Source organism: Eleginops maclovinus, chromosome 7 (genome assembly GCF_036324505.1).
Source record: "Eleginops maclovinus isolate JMC-PN-2008 ecotype Puerto Natales chromosome 7, JC_Emac_rtc_rv5, whole genome shotgun sequence".
Classification (NCBI taxonomy): domain Eukaryota; kingdom Metazoa; phylum Chordata; class Actinopteri; order Perciformes; family Eleginopidae; genus Eleginops; species Eleginops maclovinus.
The window spans coordinates 1,697,901-1,713,715 of record NC_086355.1 but is presented as its reverse complement, the minus strand read 5'-3'; the positions used below and the strand labels follow the sequence as shown (position 1 = coordinate 1,713,715).

Genomic DNA, 15,815 nt, shown 5'->3' with positions numbered 1-15,815 from the left:
TTTTGCAGTTATTTTACTCCAAATATTTCAGTACATTTTCCTTATCATATACCGCTACTCAAGTACCATTCGTGAGTATTGTTACGGTGTGGTATTAGTACTTATTCCCCCGATGCGTCCAGGTGAGTTATGGCTTTTAGATCTGACACGGTTCTCCGCGGGGATCATTCAGAACACAAACTCTCTCTCTGTGGGAGCCTGTTGGTGGTGGATACGCTTTCACCCTCTGCTGCTGCCGGCTGTCAATCGCCTCTGTCGAAGGTGTGTGTGTGTGTGTGTGTGTGTGTGTGTGTGTGTGTGTGTGTGTGTGTGTGTGTGTGGGGGTGTGTGTGTGTGTTTAAAGGGAACAGAAGGTGAGAAATTTGGGGGTCAGCCGAGGTCTTTCAGGTAATTGTGATTCTTAAACTTTTGACCCTCTAAGCCCTACTTAGTATGCTGCTTGCTCCCCTTATTTCCCCCGAGAGTTTTCACTCTGCATACCAGCACAGAGTGTGTGTGTGTGTGTGTGTGTGTGTGTGTGTGTGTGTGTGTGTGTGTGTGTGTGTGTGTGTGTGTGTGTGTGTGTGTGTGTGTGTGTGTGTGTGTGTGTGTGTGTGTCGCCTACTTTGCCGTTGCCCTTCCCACAGTTTGTCTGCCTTTTTCTTTTTTAAATCTGATATTTTTTAATGTATTTCCTGCTATTGTTCCCCTCCCCCATTCTGTGAGAGTCATCTTTAAAATATGCATCCTCACTACTTCAGTACAACACAATGATACTTATTTGAACTGGTGGAAAGCATGTACTCATGTACTTCCTTAAGTACAATTTTAAATCCTTTTATTTGAGTATTTGGATTTGATGCTACGTCACAAAAACAGGATCTTCTTCTTCAATGTATTACATCTAATCTAATACAATTATAAACCTCAACCACATTGAAATGTTGTACACAATAACACATCATTAATAATAATGGAACCACATCATATACACATTTATTCTGCATAATGTGGAGTTTTTGTTCCTGGTATTTTTTTATATTTTGATGCTCAGACGTTCACACTATTCGTCTTTGAATGCCAGGCTTTCCCTGAACATAGTATCTCTACACTGTAGACAGTAGCCTCTTATTCCCCCGCCTCTTATTTGTATGTCTGTGGGTTTTTCTTTATCTCTGTAATGGTTCCACACCTCGAAGAGAGGATATTACCTTTGCCGTCAGTGTCAGTTTTGGATTTAACAGACTGTATTTAAAGAGCTTTATCCAGTCTTCACGACCCCTTTAAACATTCCCGCACCGTTGGCCGTGCCATCAGGAGAAATCAGGGTATTTTGGCCCAGGATAGAACCTCGTATGACCACAAGTTATCTTTTAAAACCATCAAAATGAACCTTGAGATGCAGAAAGAAAAGCAAAGCATCCGTCGTGAGACATCGCTGCGTTGGCAGCAGATGTGGTTTATCTCTCGTGCGATGCCTCCCTCATTAATATCTTTCCATTCATTAAAGTTAACGGCCGGTTTTTATCTCCAGGTTGAGCCACGTGAGGCGGATGAGGTCGTTACGCTTCCCTCTGCTTATTGTTGTTTTCATCGTTTCCAAACAGGCAACATCTTGAGTGTTTACAGATGATGGCGGATAATCCAAAAAATGAAGACCCGCTGGATTCGGTTTATTCTGAGTGATGAATGCTTTCTGTTTGCCTCAGATTTATGTGAAGTGTTTCAGAGAAATGACTTCCATTGCTGAGTGAAGATGAACAGTGCAGCTTATTTCTCTGGTGATAAAACATTCATAACTCTTACTTTCAGGAGGAGGATTTCTAAGCGTCACAATCTCCTCTGCGTGTACTGAAGAGGAAGATAACGGGGGTGAGTTATTTATTCCTCACTCCCTCCCCCTCACTAGTGCTGGACTAGTGAGGTAGTGAAGTATTACAATTTTGAGGTACTTTAAAAAGGCCCTGTTAACCTTTTCTTGTAGTGTGTAGGTTTAAGTACATGTCAAGGGTCAGCAAAGGCTAAAATCTGAACATCAGCAGGAGAGGACTCTTTAAAGTAGAGACACTACATACTGATATACACCTGAACATCAGCAGGAGAGGACTCTTTAAAGTAGAGACTCTACATACTGATATACACCTGAACATCTGCAGGAGAGGACTCTTTAAAGTAGAGACACTACATACTGATATACACCTGAACATCAGCAGGAGAGGACTCTTTAAAGTAGAGACACTACATACTGATATACACCTGAACATCAGCAGGAGAGGACTCTTTAAAGTAGAGACACTACATACTGATATACACCTGAACATCAGCAGGAGAGGACTCTTTAAAGTAGAGACACTACATACTGATATACACCTGAACATCAGCAGGAGAGGACTCTTTAAAGTAGAGACACTACATACTGATATACACCTGAACATCAGCAGGAGAGGACTCTTTAAAGTAGAGACACTACATACTGATATACACCTGAACATCAGCAGGAGAGGACTCTTTAAAGTAGAGACTCTACATACTGATATACACCTGAACATCAGCAGGAGAGGACTCTTTAAAGTAGAGACTACATACTGATATACACCTGATCATCAGCAGGAGAGGACTCTTTAAAGTAGAGACACTACATACTGATATACACCTGAACATCAGCAGGAGAGGACTCTTTAAAGTAGAGACACACAAAAGACAAACTGGCTTTTGGCACACACACACACACACACACACACACGCACACGCACACTCACACACTCACACACACACACACACACACACACACACACACACACACACACACATATACACACTCACAAACCATATGCACGCAAGTGCTTGTTTTACCCTCTTGTGAGGCCCACACTGTTTTACTCAGCTCATTTGCATTACAAGCAAATAAAGAAAACAGCAACAAAATCGACACAAATTAAACTAATCTTACAGAAAGTGATAGAGGGAGAGGAAGGGTCCGGTGGTAGAGGTTCAGCAATTAAAAATCAAGAGTGAAAAGGCCCGTTTTTGAGGTTGTTCTTAACCTTTTGTACTTTAGCTAAAGTCAGGGTTGAATGCAGGAGATGTTGTTGTATTTAAACTCTTTAGTTCTGCCACTTTTATGTGTTTCTAGGTGTAAACCTGAGTACTCCCCCCCCCCCCCCAATGTCCTGGTAGGAGAGAGAGAGCGCGTGAAGAGGAAAAGGCCACCGGGGGGGCCTTTTGTTTTTAAATAAACTAAATCTGCTAACAGTTTTATAACCCTGACCTCGTAAAACTGGCTGCAGCTTTTGGTCAGCCCTCTGCTGATGGGCCGAGCAGAGCCGTGCAGGGGCTGGAATTCCCATTTGCCGCCGCGGAGCGTGTCGTGGGTCAGCTGTGTGTGTGTGTGTGTGTGTGGGGGGGGGGGGGGGGAACAGGGAGACAGAGAAAGGGCGTATGATATATTATGGCTGTGTCACGATCCACATGTGACAAAGCGTCCTCACAGGCAGAGCATCCAGGCTGCTCCCTCTTTATGGTGATTTCACTCAGAGAGAGAGAGGGAGGAGGAGGAGGTGAGAGAGAGAGCAAGAGAGAGAGAGAGGGAGGAGAGAATAGCACTCAGACAATCTGTGTGTATGTGTGTGTGTGTGTGTGTGTGTGTGTGTGTGTGTGTGTGTGTGTGTGTGTGTGTGTGTGTGTGTGTGTGTGTGAGGTAGACACAGGAGAGGAGCTGGCTGGGAAACAATAGTTTGAAGATTGTTGCGTGCAGGCTCTCTCTGGATACATCTGCTGCCTTTCTGCTGCCTGGAGGACGAAGGTAAGACAAATCAGCATCAGCACACATGTGTTTTAACACCCAATGTACTCCAGTATTATCCATGCAACATGTGCTGTTTTATTGCACTATTTTATGTCTTTTACCTACCCTTAAGTATATCATATGTTGCATTTGTTGGAGGCTTTCTTACCCGAAACAACGCTGTATCTCCTGTGCATGTGACGGAGAAATCCTGTGACTCTTTAAGCCTAAATGCTGAAACTGTAGTCTGTCCTTAAGGTTATTTCAGAGAGGAATTCAGCACAGTAGGGTGGATGCATGTTTGATTTACATTTCTGCATTTGTACGCAGCTGAAACATGGCCAGAGTGTGAGCTAACTTTGTCCCCTGTTGCACATCCCTCAGCTCAGGTGCACATTCCTCTTTTATTGCAGGTATTTTCTGCTCCGCTCGCTCCAGGAATTGCAAGTGGTTGTGATTAGGAAAGCAGTGTGACACGACGTGTAATAGGAGGAAACATGTTTGTGTTGGCGGCGCTGGATTTACTAATCAGGCACTGACAAGAGAGGAGGATCGTGAGGTTTAGAGGAATATCTCGTATGTGTTCTACAGGTGCGTGCGTTTATGTGTGTGATTGACCTGGCTTCGCTCGGCTGGAGCCCGAGGCTGCTGGGAGACGATGACAGATATAATGGACTCTGTGGTAGGTAGGAGGAGCAGACACGAGCTACCACTTCCATCACCGAGCAGGAGTGTGAGAAACAGAGAGGGGAGAAGGTGTTTAAATGAACAATGAGGTGACTAATGAGAGGGGGGGGGGGGGGGGGGGGACAGATGAGGAACAGTTTGTGAAATGTCTAAAATAACAGGTGTCGGAGTAACGGATTATCAGGGAACAGAAAAACTCTATAACAGAGATCTAGTTTAATTTGCTACTCAGTACTTCTACTCCACTGCATGTATTTAATCCCTTTAGTTGCTAGGCAGATTAGGATTAATGATGGTAAATATAATCTCCCTTAAATCAGACTGTAGTTCACCTGCAGTAAATCCAGCAGCTACCCTGCAGTATACAAAGCCATTAGAACTAGCTGCACCTTTACCAGCTCTGAGAACACTTTAATGATCAATCATTATAAAACATATCAGAGATATTATTCTGAAATGGACCAATCAGACAATGACTACTTTTACTGTCGCTACTTTAAGTACATTTAGAGGAGAGTACTTTCTACTTTCACTGGAGGAACATTTAGAATACTTTTACTGTGACAGAGTATTCCTACACTCTGGTACTTCTACTTTACTCAAGTACAAGACCTGAGTACTTCTACTTTAACTCAAGTACAAGATCTGAGTACTTCTACTTTACTCAAGTACAAGATCTGAGTACTTCTACTTTACTCAAGTACAAGATCTGAGTACTTCTACTTTAACTCAAGTACAAGATCTGAGTACTTCTACTTTACTCAAGTACAAGACCTGAGTACTTCTACTTTACTCAAGTACAAGACCTGAGTACTTCTACTTTACTCAAGTACAAGATCTGAGTACTTCTACTTTACTCAAGTACAAGACCTGAGTACTTCTACTTTACTCAAGTACAAGATCTGAGTACTACTACTTTACTCAAGTACAAGACCTGAGTACTTCTACTTTACTCAAGTACAAGACCTGAGTACTTCTACTTTACTCAAGTACAAGATCTGAGTACTTCTACCCTCTGATTGTAGTACTGTTAGTATTTAAGTAGTTTTTCTGTGTATCCTGATGATAGAGGTGTTCTTTCATTCGAAGTCCAGGAGTTGGTTCAGAAGCCAACAAAGTGAAGCTCCTCTTGTAAGATCTAAAAGGAGGGTTTAATAAAATCATGCGGCAGTAGGTTTTACAGAAGTTTCACAGCTGTGGCTCAATGGTTCGGGACACGCTTCCACAGGCCACGTAAGAGTCGAAACTCAACGCAGTTATCTGTCTGGCGGTCAGCGGAAAAAAGAGGTCGATTCTTCAGTTCAATAGTCCTTTATCCTGCGATCCCCTCTTCCTATTGGTCGCCTCAAAGCAAAACAGAACTTCCGGTCAGTCTGTGATTACGTGGCATTGGGTCGTCTCCCGGTTGATTATTTCTTACATTATCCGTTACTCCTGGTATTTTGAGTCACTGCACAAACTGTTTCTCATCTGTTGTCGGGGGTGTGTGTGTGTGTGTGTGTGTGTGTGTGTGTGTGTTGGGGGGGGGGGTTGTTAGCATCACACCGTCTCCATGTCTTCCTCTCTGTTCTCCCCCTCTGGTGTCAGACTCTCTGTCACTCTCACCTCCTCCAGCCTCCTTCCTCAGCCTCTCACACATCTCAGTTTCATTCTGTTTCTCCTATTTATGGCGTCCTCCTCCTGTCTCATGCTCGTCTGGTTTCTCCCTCTCTCATTATCCTTTTGTAGTCGCCTCATCCTTCATCCAAACACCTTCTCCCCTCTCTGAGTCTCACACTGCCTCTCCTTCTCCAGGGCTGGGAGGGTTACCTTTTACTTTTATCGATCTAATTGAAGTATCAAAATATAAAGTAATGTACCCTGATGACACGCCTTTTGGATCACCTCATCCTCAAACTGAAGTGTGTTAGGCCAGACAACCGAACCATGTGACCTCAGAAGAGAGGAAACCAAGAGATTTAGGATCAGAAATGTGTCCTCTAACATTTAGGATGCACCTTCAGAACAGTGGAGCTTAGAGTCTTCGAAATTTGCTGAGCTTGTACTTGAGTAAAAGTGGAAGTACTCAGATCTTGTACTTGAGTAAAGTAGAAGTACTCAGATCTTGTACTTGAGTAAAAGTGGAAGTACTCAGATCTTGTACTTGAGTAAAAGTGGAAGTACTCAGATCTTGTACTTCAGGGTAGCTTGTAAAGGATAATATCAGAATGCAAACCGAGAGTCACCTTTAGAGGCAGGAAGGCGAGGAAGAGGAGTAGGAGGTGTGTTTGAAACCTTGCACACTCGTCCAGGTGTGGAGAGACAGTGCTGCTCTCTCATGTTTCATACTCTCACACATGCACACACACACACACACACACACACACACACACACAGGGCCCATTGTGAGTGTGTTTATTTGGACGGCGTTGAGGCTTCGATGGACGGTGCACATCGTCTCACCGCCGCAGGAATTCACTCCTGACAAACGGTTTGTAGCGGGGGGAAATCAGAGGAATAAAACTCGGCCGCTGAGGCTTTGATTTTTACTTTATTTTCGACGGGAACAGAGGAAGGTGATCTGGGATTCGAGGTGCAGCTAGATTAGTCTTTATGTTCTGAGAATATTCGGACACACGCTAGATGTCCTCTCTGTCTCCGTCTGCTTCTGAGAATCTGAAATTGTAAAGCTAAAGCGAGCTTAACTGCAGCTCACACGGCGGCCTCTCATTGGCTGCAAACTGCTCTCAAATCCACACTGTTTGTCTTATCTTTACTGGGGGGGGATATATTTAGTGAGGAGCTTAGCTTTTAGGAGGCTGGCGCGTGGGGAGGGTAAGTGTGTGTGATGGAGTAAGTGTGTGTGTGTGTGTGTGTGTGTGTGTGTGTGTGTGTGTGTGTGTGTGTGTGTGTGTGTGTGTGTGTGTGTGTGTGTGTGTGTGAGCTGGCGTCAGTAGGCAGTGGAAGAGCTTGGCACTCTGCATGCCAAACGGTGTGTGTGTGTGTGTGTGTGTGTGTGTGTGTGTGTGTGTGTGTGTGTGTGTGTGTGTGTGTGTGTCTGGAGGACAGGTCTCCAGTCAGGAATCTGCCCTTTAGTTTATTAAAAGCTGGTGAAACAATGGAGGGAGGTGAGGTTGGTGGGGGGGTTGATGATGTGGTTAGAGAGAAGAAGAAAGGGAGGGGGTCATGATGGCTCAAAAAATTACTGTACCTGTCATCCCCCACCGCCCCCCCGGTATCCTTTGATGCACCTGTTTTTTCTGTGGCGTCGACTCTATGACGGCCACTTGCCCCCACAGACCAGTGGGATCAGTGAGGTCAATGCCTTGGGAGACACTGGCTGGAATGGGAGCCAGATTTACACCCATATGAACCCGATGGAGGTAGCTTACATTCATTTAATTCAGGTTCCACAATGACTTGCCTTTGGACCGTGTTTCATATCACACGTCAGCCTTCCCTGTAGCCACCCAAATGTATTCCATTCACGTGCAACTCCATTTTTCCTTCTTATTGAAAATATATATCGCATGGTCCTAACTCGTCTGTCTTTCCGGACAGAAATGCCAGTGACCACGTTGTAGAAGTTCTCTTTATTTAGTTTTTAGTTTGAGTCTCAAATGTGAACTTGTTAGAGCTAGCTGTCGTTGTGGAAGAGCAAGGCCCGGTTAAATGTTGGTCGTGCGGTTTTGTCTTTAGCACATACGTAAAATATGTAACGTGGAGTATGGAAGGCGAGGATATGTAATGAAGGGTCTGCATTGTAGAATTACAGAGATAGTATCTAGCTAATTGCTAGCGCTCCATTCAGTTTCTGACGGGGCAATCACCTCTCACTTTAACGGGAAAACATGCTACATGCTAGCCAGTGTCTTTAAGTTGTACAGGAGTGGGAGATCGCGAACAGGGTCACCACTGCGGGACCTGATAGTGCTCATAGATACATAGATAAGATAGATAAGTACTTTATTGATCCTTTATTACACAGTTCAAATTCAAAGAAATAAACAATTCCAAATGTCAATCTCAACAGAAATGAAATAGCATTACAAAAGTAGAAAATATACATGTCAGAATAAAAATGTACACAAAGTCAAAACAAAATATAAAGCAGGATATTAAATATACCTTAAGTGTGGAAGGAAGTGTGAAGTATGTCAATATAATACATGTGTCCTGCACAGCAGCTTTGTAAATGCATTAGATAAGTGTCTCAAAATGCCATACATTCAGATGTCATGTTACAATAAGGTGAAAAACCCTTTGATTCATCTAGTGTGGGGCTCATTATACAGACTGACGCTCCATGACAGCAGGACTGTACATCTGAACTTTTCATAAGAGCTGTTTTCCTCGTAGTGGTAGCCCCGTCACGTCTCTGCAGAACAGCTGTGTGCTCAGCTGCTGGTTGATACAGCCAGGATCCCTCTGAAGACCGGCTCCTCACACACTCTGTATCGGCTAATGTGTGGGAACAAAAGACCCATAAGTGAGGTGGGCAGGGGATATTTATACATGCCCCCCCCACTGCTCGGAACAAAACGTGGGGACTGAGAAACTCTGTCCTACTCAACACATGGCTGCAGCAGTGGGGGGGGGGGGGGGTCAGATGTTTGCATATGGTTTTAAAGTCTTCATAATGAGATCTTTCGGGCATTGCGTCAGTGTGTCAGCAGAGAAGTCATCCAGTGTTGATTCATCTTTTGAGTATTATTTATAATCAGTCATTCGCTTTATAAACTGTCAGGATTAATGGAGGGGGAAAGTCTCCAAAATCACTCCAAAAAACAGAAAGCTTGAACAGATTAATCTTTGGGGATGAATTACATTAACCTTTGACTTGTTATCACCATTAGTGTCATTACCTTTCATGTTGACGGACATATGTGATATTATTTCACAGCCACTTATCCTTATTTTTAAAGAAGAGGAACACCGATCTTTTCCTGTAGCAAAAGAAATTCAACACTTTACAATTTCTCCAAAAAGCAAAAGTCCTATTTCCCAAATGAGGTAAAGTTATAGAAGTTTTGTTGATAAAATACACTTTAAGTATCACAATTAAAGTAGATATCAAGCACTTGGATAGCCCTTTTTAGATTATATATCATATTTTGTATGTTATATGTACAAAACAAATCTTCAAAGGAACTCATTTCTACATTTGTTGAACAATAGTGGAGAAGAATACCATATGTCCGTCAGAACTGAAGGTATAAACTGTATTAAACTGCAAAAGAAAGTGCAATAAGCTACGGTAATTATGTAAATGAATGTGTTTACATTCTGTAAATTCCCCTCTACCTCAGGTTTGGAAGAAGCAATCATCATTTCCTTAAAGCAAAAGTAATATCTTAGTCCTGCTTTAAAACTGTTTCCCTGAGAGAAACTAAAGTATGATCAGTAAAAAGCAATTAAAGTAAAGCAGAGTATATTTGGCTCTAGATTGGCCCTCATCACATCATCGTTACATCGTAGGTTAAATAATAACCTTCACATGAATTAGGAACTATTAATGTCCAAAACAAAGTGGAATAAAAACACAGGAGTTCCCACTGAACTGTCGTCAGGAAAGGATAAAGTAGAAATACCTCAGATGTGTGATTAACTACGGTACTTAACTTCAATTAACTTATTTACATTCTGTTCATTCCACTCTGACAGACCTCTGCGGTGGTCCATCCGTGTGTGTGTGTGTGTGTGTGTGTGTGTGTGTGTGTGTGTGTGTGTGTGTGTGTGTGTGTGTGTGGGAGGCATCTTTCCCACCATAGCTCAAAAAGAGACATCCCAATATCTGCGCTCCTCAAGCTTTAAATCTGCTCCTCAAAAGTCCTGCAGCTCGAGGCAGAGAGACAGCGGTATGTCGGGGGGGATTATTCATTGTACATATTTATTTATTTTGTAGTTGTGTGGTTTTACCTCCCAAATATTCACACGTACCCCAGACTGGATCTGTTTGCAGGTTCTGGTCCCCTTGCTCGAGCTACAAAAACAAGGCAGAATTAGATTTGCCCTGTATGACATGTGATATGTGTTTTAATGAGCAGTAAATGCACATGCAGAGACAGGTCTCCACACTTAACATGCGTGGAGTTACATGCTGTTTTATAATTCCGTCTGGCCTCCAGCTTTGGCTCTCTGATTAGTTTCTGAGTGGCAGGAGTTCCACCGTTAAAGAGAATCATTTACATTTTCCCATTGTTCAGCCAAAAAATGATATGCTGTCAATCTCTGGGTTCTCCACCGGCTGCAGTAATGAGAATGACACTGAGGAAAGGGTCTGTCTTTACCTTCAGATGCAACTGTTAGCATTTCTGGCTAACTAGCTAACTGATACTTCCTAAGTTACTGATACTTTTATTGAATGACTTGCTTTACACATTATGTAGTGAACAAACAATGCTAGACCATCTTTATTCATCTTTATTAACAACCTTTTTTAGCATTTGTCCACCACATGCTCCTTAGCATGATCCCTCATTCGCTGGAGCATGCAGCTTTAGCTTTAGCCGTTTAGCTGTTCTCATTTAGTGAATATTTAAGAAACGTTTACAAGACGTACACTTTTTTTTTTAGGACTGTTGAAAAAAAAACTTGGAAACATCTTGGTTGCTTAGCTTAGCTTTTAAGCTAGCAAGCTACGATTCATTTAGCATTTGAAGTTGCAAATTTGATAGCTTTATTTTGAAATTAGAAGCAAGTCTGGTCTGCTTACATCTGAATGGAAGGACCTACGTAAATCTGCCATCCTCATCATTGCAAACTGCATGTGTGCCGTGCAAAAAGCAGATAATGAATGTTAAACACACGTTATTAGCAGCATCCTCTTTGAATCTGAGCTAAATAGAGACGAGGTCTTGGTCATTTATGTCATTCCTGCATAAAAGTCTGAGCAGGAAGTGTTCTACCATCATATCCCTCCTGTACCATAATACAGAGGCACTTCTCAAAGACTACAAACATGGGGAAAGTTGTGATTGCTAATATGAGTTTCTGACCGGAGCCTTCTCACCCTATCTTTATCCACTTAGAGAAGCCACCGTTTCCACAGCTCCAGGACGACACATGAGAACCTGGATCGCTTCTAATACCTTCTTCTTGTTCCAGACCTTCCTGAAACTCAAAAGTGTCTGATTATATTTTAACAGCGATAACAAGGCTTTGCTTTCCAAAAAACCCTCACCTCGTCAAATGGAAAGTATGACTTTTTGTCTGGAAGGAGCCTGGCCTTGCAGCAGTTTCTCTACAACAGTCATCAGGTTGTTTACTCTAATGGAGCTGTAATTTCACGGGTAATTCAGAATGAATCACTCAATGAAAGCAGCAAGGACACGGTGCGTTGTGATCCAACTCTCCTCCCAAACATAATCACTGCAGATCAGATCTTTTGCTAAATGATTGGTACCAAAGCTTTATCTGTTTTGAGGATCACTTTAAATGGAGAGTCAATGGGGATTTGATTTTGTATTCATATCAGTAATACGGCCGAGGTTTAAGTGGATGATTGCAAACATCGGATCCAGGAAAGACACGGACCGTAGCAGGTTTGGGTTCACCGGTCATCATGGATGAGATGGGAGTGGGAGGGGGGGATCCAGCTGCTGTTTGTGGACAACCAGGGCTCCATAAAGGACCGGCCCTTACCTTGACTCCCACCTCCACACTCTATTTCCTTTAACCTGCAGCACAGTGGAGGAAGAACCTTTGCTTAACTTAAAGTAGAAATACTCCACGAAACGTCATGCATTCAAATTGTTTCTCAAATCCAAATGCACTTCTATCTTTACGTCTGAGACAATACTTTATTCCCTTTGCTATCACCACCCTGAACAAGCTAAAATAGGTGCTTTGTCTCGACCCATTTATTACAGTTCTTGCTCCCATTAACGACCTGAGTTAGGGTGTGGTGTAGTCCTATTTGTGTTATATATTCTGTTTAAATGTGAATTAGTTGTATAATGTTGAGTACTGTTACTGACATAAAGTGCATCGTATAATACTACCTTCTGGATGTCGGCATTTTTAAGAATAAAAAGATATTTAAATAAAAGTATTTATACCTTTAAAACAAAATGTATTTCAATGTTAAATCTGGTAAAGGAAGAGCTTATATTTTAAACTCCAACAATGCTCAGTAGCTTGCATGTTTAACCAAGGCATCAATAAAATGATATTTTTCCCTCATAGTTCTGTATTACCTTACACATGTTTTGTTAGTTGTGTTGGATATTATACAAAACAACTAAAACTTTCAAATAAAAACAAGAAATGGAGTAAAAAGAACAACAATTACCTCTAAATTGGGAGAAAGTGGAAAAAACTCAAGTTAAATACAAAGTACATCAAAATAGTTCATTTTCACTGGTAAATGTACAGGTAAAAGCTCTCAAAGTGCAGTATTTAACTCCCTCACACACACACACACACACACACACACACACACACACACACACACACACACACACACACACACTCTCTCCATATATTATCCTGAAAGCCCTCATTGTGTGCGTCATAGCATTGATATCAGCGACTCTCTTAAACAGACAGTAATTCTGCCGAGTGGCCCCCTGCTGTGAGGGATGTCCCTGTTAGCAATGCAGCTACATAACAGGAAGATCCAAATCAATATCAGATTTTTCCCCTGCAGGTGAAAAGATCGATGTGGGGGGAATGTTAATCAGCGCTGGCCAAACAGCAAAATGCTTTGAAGGTAGAATAAAGTTTACTTGGCTTGTCGGAGTATTTACTAGGCGGATCACTCCGGTCATTATCTTTGTTTGCTTTGCTCCACTTGTTGGAACCTGTTGTCTGTTTAACAAAAACACATGTTGTGGTGTGTGTGTGTGTGTGTGTGTGTGTGTGTGTGTGTGTGTGTGTGTGTGTGTGTGTGTGTGTGTGTGTGTGTGTGTGTGTGTGTGTGTGTGTGTGTGTGTGTGTGATTTATGAGGAAATGCTGGGGATGTTTTTCTTCAGCGGCCGTAAATACAGTAACGTTCTCATGTTTGATCTGAATTGATTTAACAGGTTTTCAGTCTTTTTAAAAATCCTTTATAGTTTCGAGGATAGTACATTCACATTTATTGCCGGTTGGACTGCTATCTGTGAAACTGGACATGGATGTTTAAGGAGGGAAACCAGTACTGACACATTCTCACCTCTGAAGTTGAAATGAAAAATGACTTAGCAAACACTTGTGTGTATTTATTATACATCCAACAGACATGCAGCAACAGTACTTTTACTGAAGTAATATAGTACTGTTTCTTAAGTATTGCTACTCTAACTTACAGTAAGGACTTCTTTAAATATATGTTTTACTATTTAAAACATCTTATAGTTTCATGTAAATGCAGTAATGGTGTGTACAAAGAACCACATTTGCCTCTGAAATGTGATGGAGTGGAAGTATACGGTAGCAGAAAATGGTTCAATGTGTTCTAAAATCTGCTCAGATTCCTAAATAAAATCGTCCACCAGAGAGGGGACTGACCTGGGGCCAGTTAGTTATCCATCACTAAGTGCTGGTTGTTCTTTTGGGTCTGTTGATTTATAATGGAGCAGCCATGTGTACTCTGCTGTATGAGCTGAACCTAGTGGGAAGTTTGAGGCCACAGGAAACATTCACAATGCACCGAGGGGGGTCCAGGGGCTCGATAGGGGCCCAACCGCAGATCCTTTTGTAAAGACGACATCAAATATCTGCATTCAGATACACTCAGGCGATAGAGTGGTGCAGCAAAGAGTCCTAAACTGTCACACGAGTCAGCAGTTTATCACTTCCTTTTCCCTCGCCTGGAGGTCAATGGTTTTCTGAAAGTGTTTTTGTTTGTGAGCCTGAAATAAGGTCTGTGGTTAACACAAGCTGAAGGGATTGTACTGTTTTGTTCTACTAAAAAGACAGCGGTTGTTAACAAGAGTCTAAATGAGACGACTAAGCGCCATCATGCCCAACATTAGCCACCCTTAGTTTAGCGGTGGTGACGTGAAGTCATGTGACCGTGCTGTAGTTCCTTTATAGCCCAACATTAGCCTCCTTTAGCTTAGTGGTGGTGACGTGAAGTCATGTGACCGTGCTGTAGTTCCTTTGTAGGCTTACATTAGCCGCCTTTAGCTTAGCGGTGTTGACATGAAGTCATGTGACCGTGCTGTAGTTCCTTTATAGCCCAACATTAGCCTCCTTTAGCTTAGTGGTGGTGACGTGAAGTCATGTGACCGTGCTGTAGTTCCTTTGTAGGCTTACATTAGCCGCCTTTAGCTTAGCGGTGTTGACATGAAGTCATGTGACCGTGCTGTAGTTCCTTTATAGCCTAACATTAGCCTCCTTTAGCTTAGCGGTGGTGACATGAAGTCATGTGACCGTGCTGTAGTTCCTTCATAGCCCAACATTAGCCACCTTTAGCTTAGCGTGTGAGTATAATAAACGTTACAGTTCTGCAACAACCCAAAATCCAATGGAAAAATCCCATTAGTCCAGGGAGCACTTGCGGTGCTAATTTCAGGGTCCAATCAGACAGATATGTCATCACTGCACCACTCTATTGTGTAATGCTGGAAATGAGGGCAATAATGCTGCAGATAGTATTACCTACAGCAGGGATTACACTCACCCTGGTACGGCTGGAGGTGCTGATTGGTGCTAATGGGTTCTGGCAGTATGAAGTGGCCCGCTGCTCCGATAACACCGGGTCGTCCGCTATGTAAACCCTGCAGCACATGTGTGCGACCGGCCAACAAAACATCTCGGGGAGTATTTGTTTTAACGGGCCAAATGGTACTTGTATTTCTCTCAGGAGGAATGCTAAGGTTAAATGAGTTCGGGTGAACCTTCTGTGATTTCAGTTTAATGAGGAAATCAGTGTCGAGTCGTGCAGCGATGGAGATGGATGGTTAGGAAGGAGTTTTGGATAGATTTACTCAACACACCGACTTAGTCTAGTCAGGGCTTAAAGGGGCCATATTCTGCTTTTTGGGGTTTACCTTTCTGGTACTGTTGTTCTATAGATTTCTGTGCATGTCAATGGTTTGCAAAGACTGAAATCCTGTGTTTCTCTCCCACCCACCCTCCCCCACCCCCCCTGCACCCCCTGAACCACCTCAATTGGACTCCTTGGTTTACGTCCGAAACATAGTGATACCACCTACGAAACACTCGCTTCTATTGGCTAGCACTCCAAGACATGGTAGGCTAAGGGGCGGGACATGTCTAAGCAATCGACCAATCACAAGCCGGCCAGCTAACCAATCAGAGCAGACTGGGCTCTGGATATTCGCACATACAATATACGTCTCTGAATTCTTGTGGGAAGGAAAATACTGAAGTAAAATCCAAGTTGTTTTCCCCCTGAAATTGTACTTTTTTGGAACGTATGCTAAAGTGTCCTGC

The 15,815-nt window shown here is 42.7% G+C and overlaps 1 protein-coding gene and 1 long non-coding RNA gene across 2 annotated transcripts in view; one reads left to right on the top strand and one right to left on the bottom strand.

Annotated features, from left to right (window-relative positions):
- The first annotated feature begins 3,613 nt into the window (after positions 1 to 3,613).
- Positions 3,614 to 15,815, top strand: part of ndp (norrin cystine knot growth factor NDP) — a 23,150-nt gene continuing 10,948 nt past the window's right edge. Inside the window, exon 1 of the mRNA XM_063888223.1 lies at positions 3,614 to 3,781. The gene's annotated coding sequence lies outside the window, so the exon portion shown is untranslated. The remainder of the gene's footprint in view (positions 3,782 to 15,815) is intronic.
- LOC134867858 (uncharacterized) lies at positions 8,379 to 10,416 on the bottom strand. The gene is made up of 3 exons (XR_010166193.1): positions 10,370 to 10,416; positions 9,295 to 9,375; positions 8,379 to 8,890 (listed from the first exon to the last, which is right to left on the bottom strand). It is a non-coding gene; the product is annotated as an uncharacterized LOC134867858 (long non-coding RNA).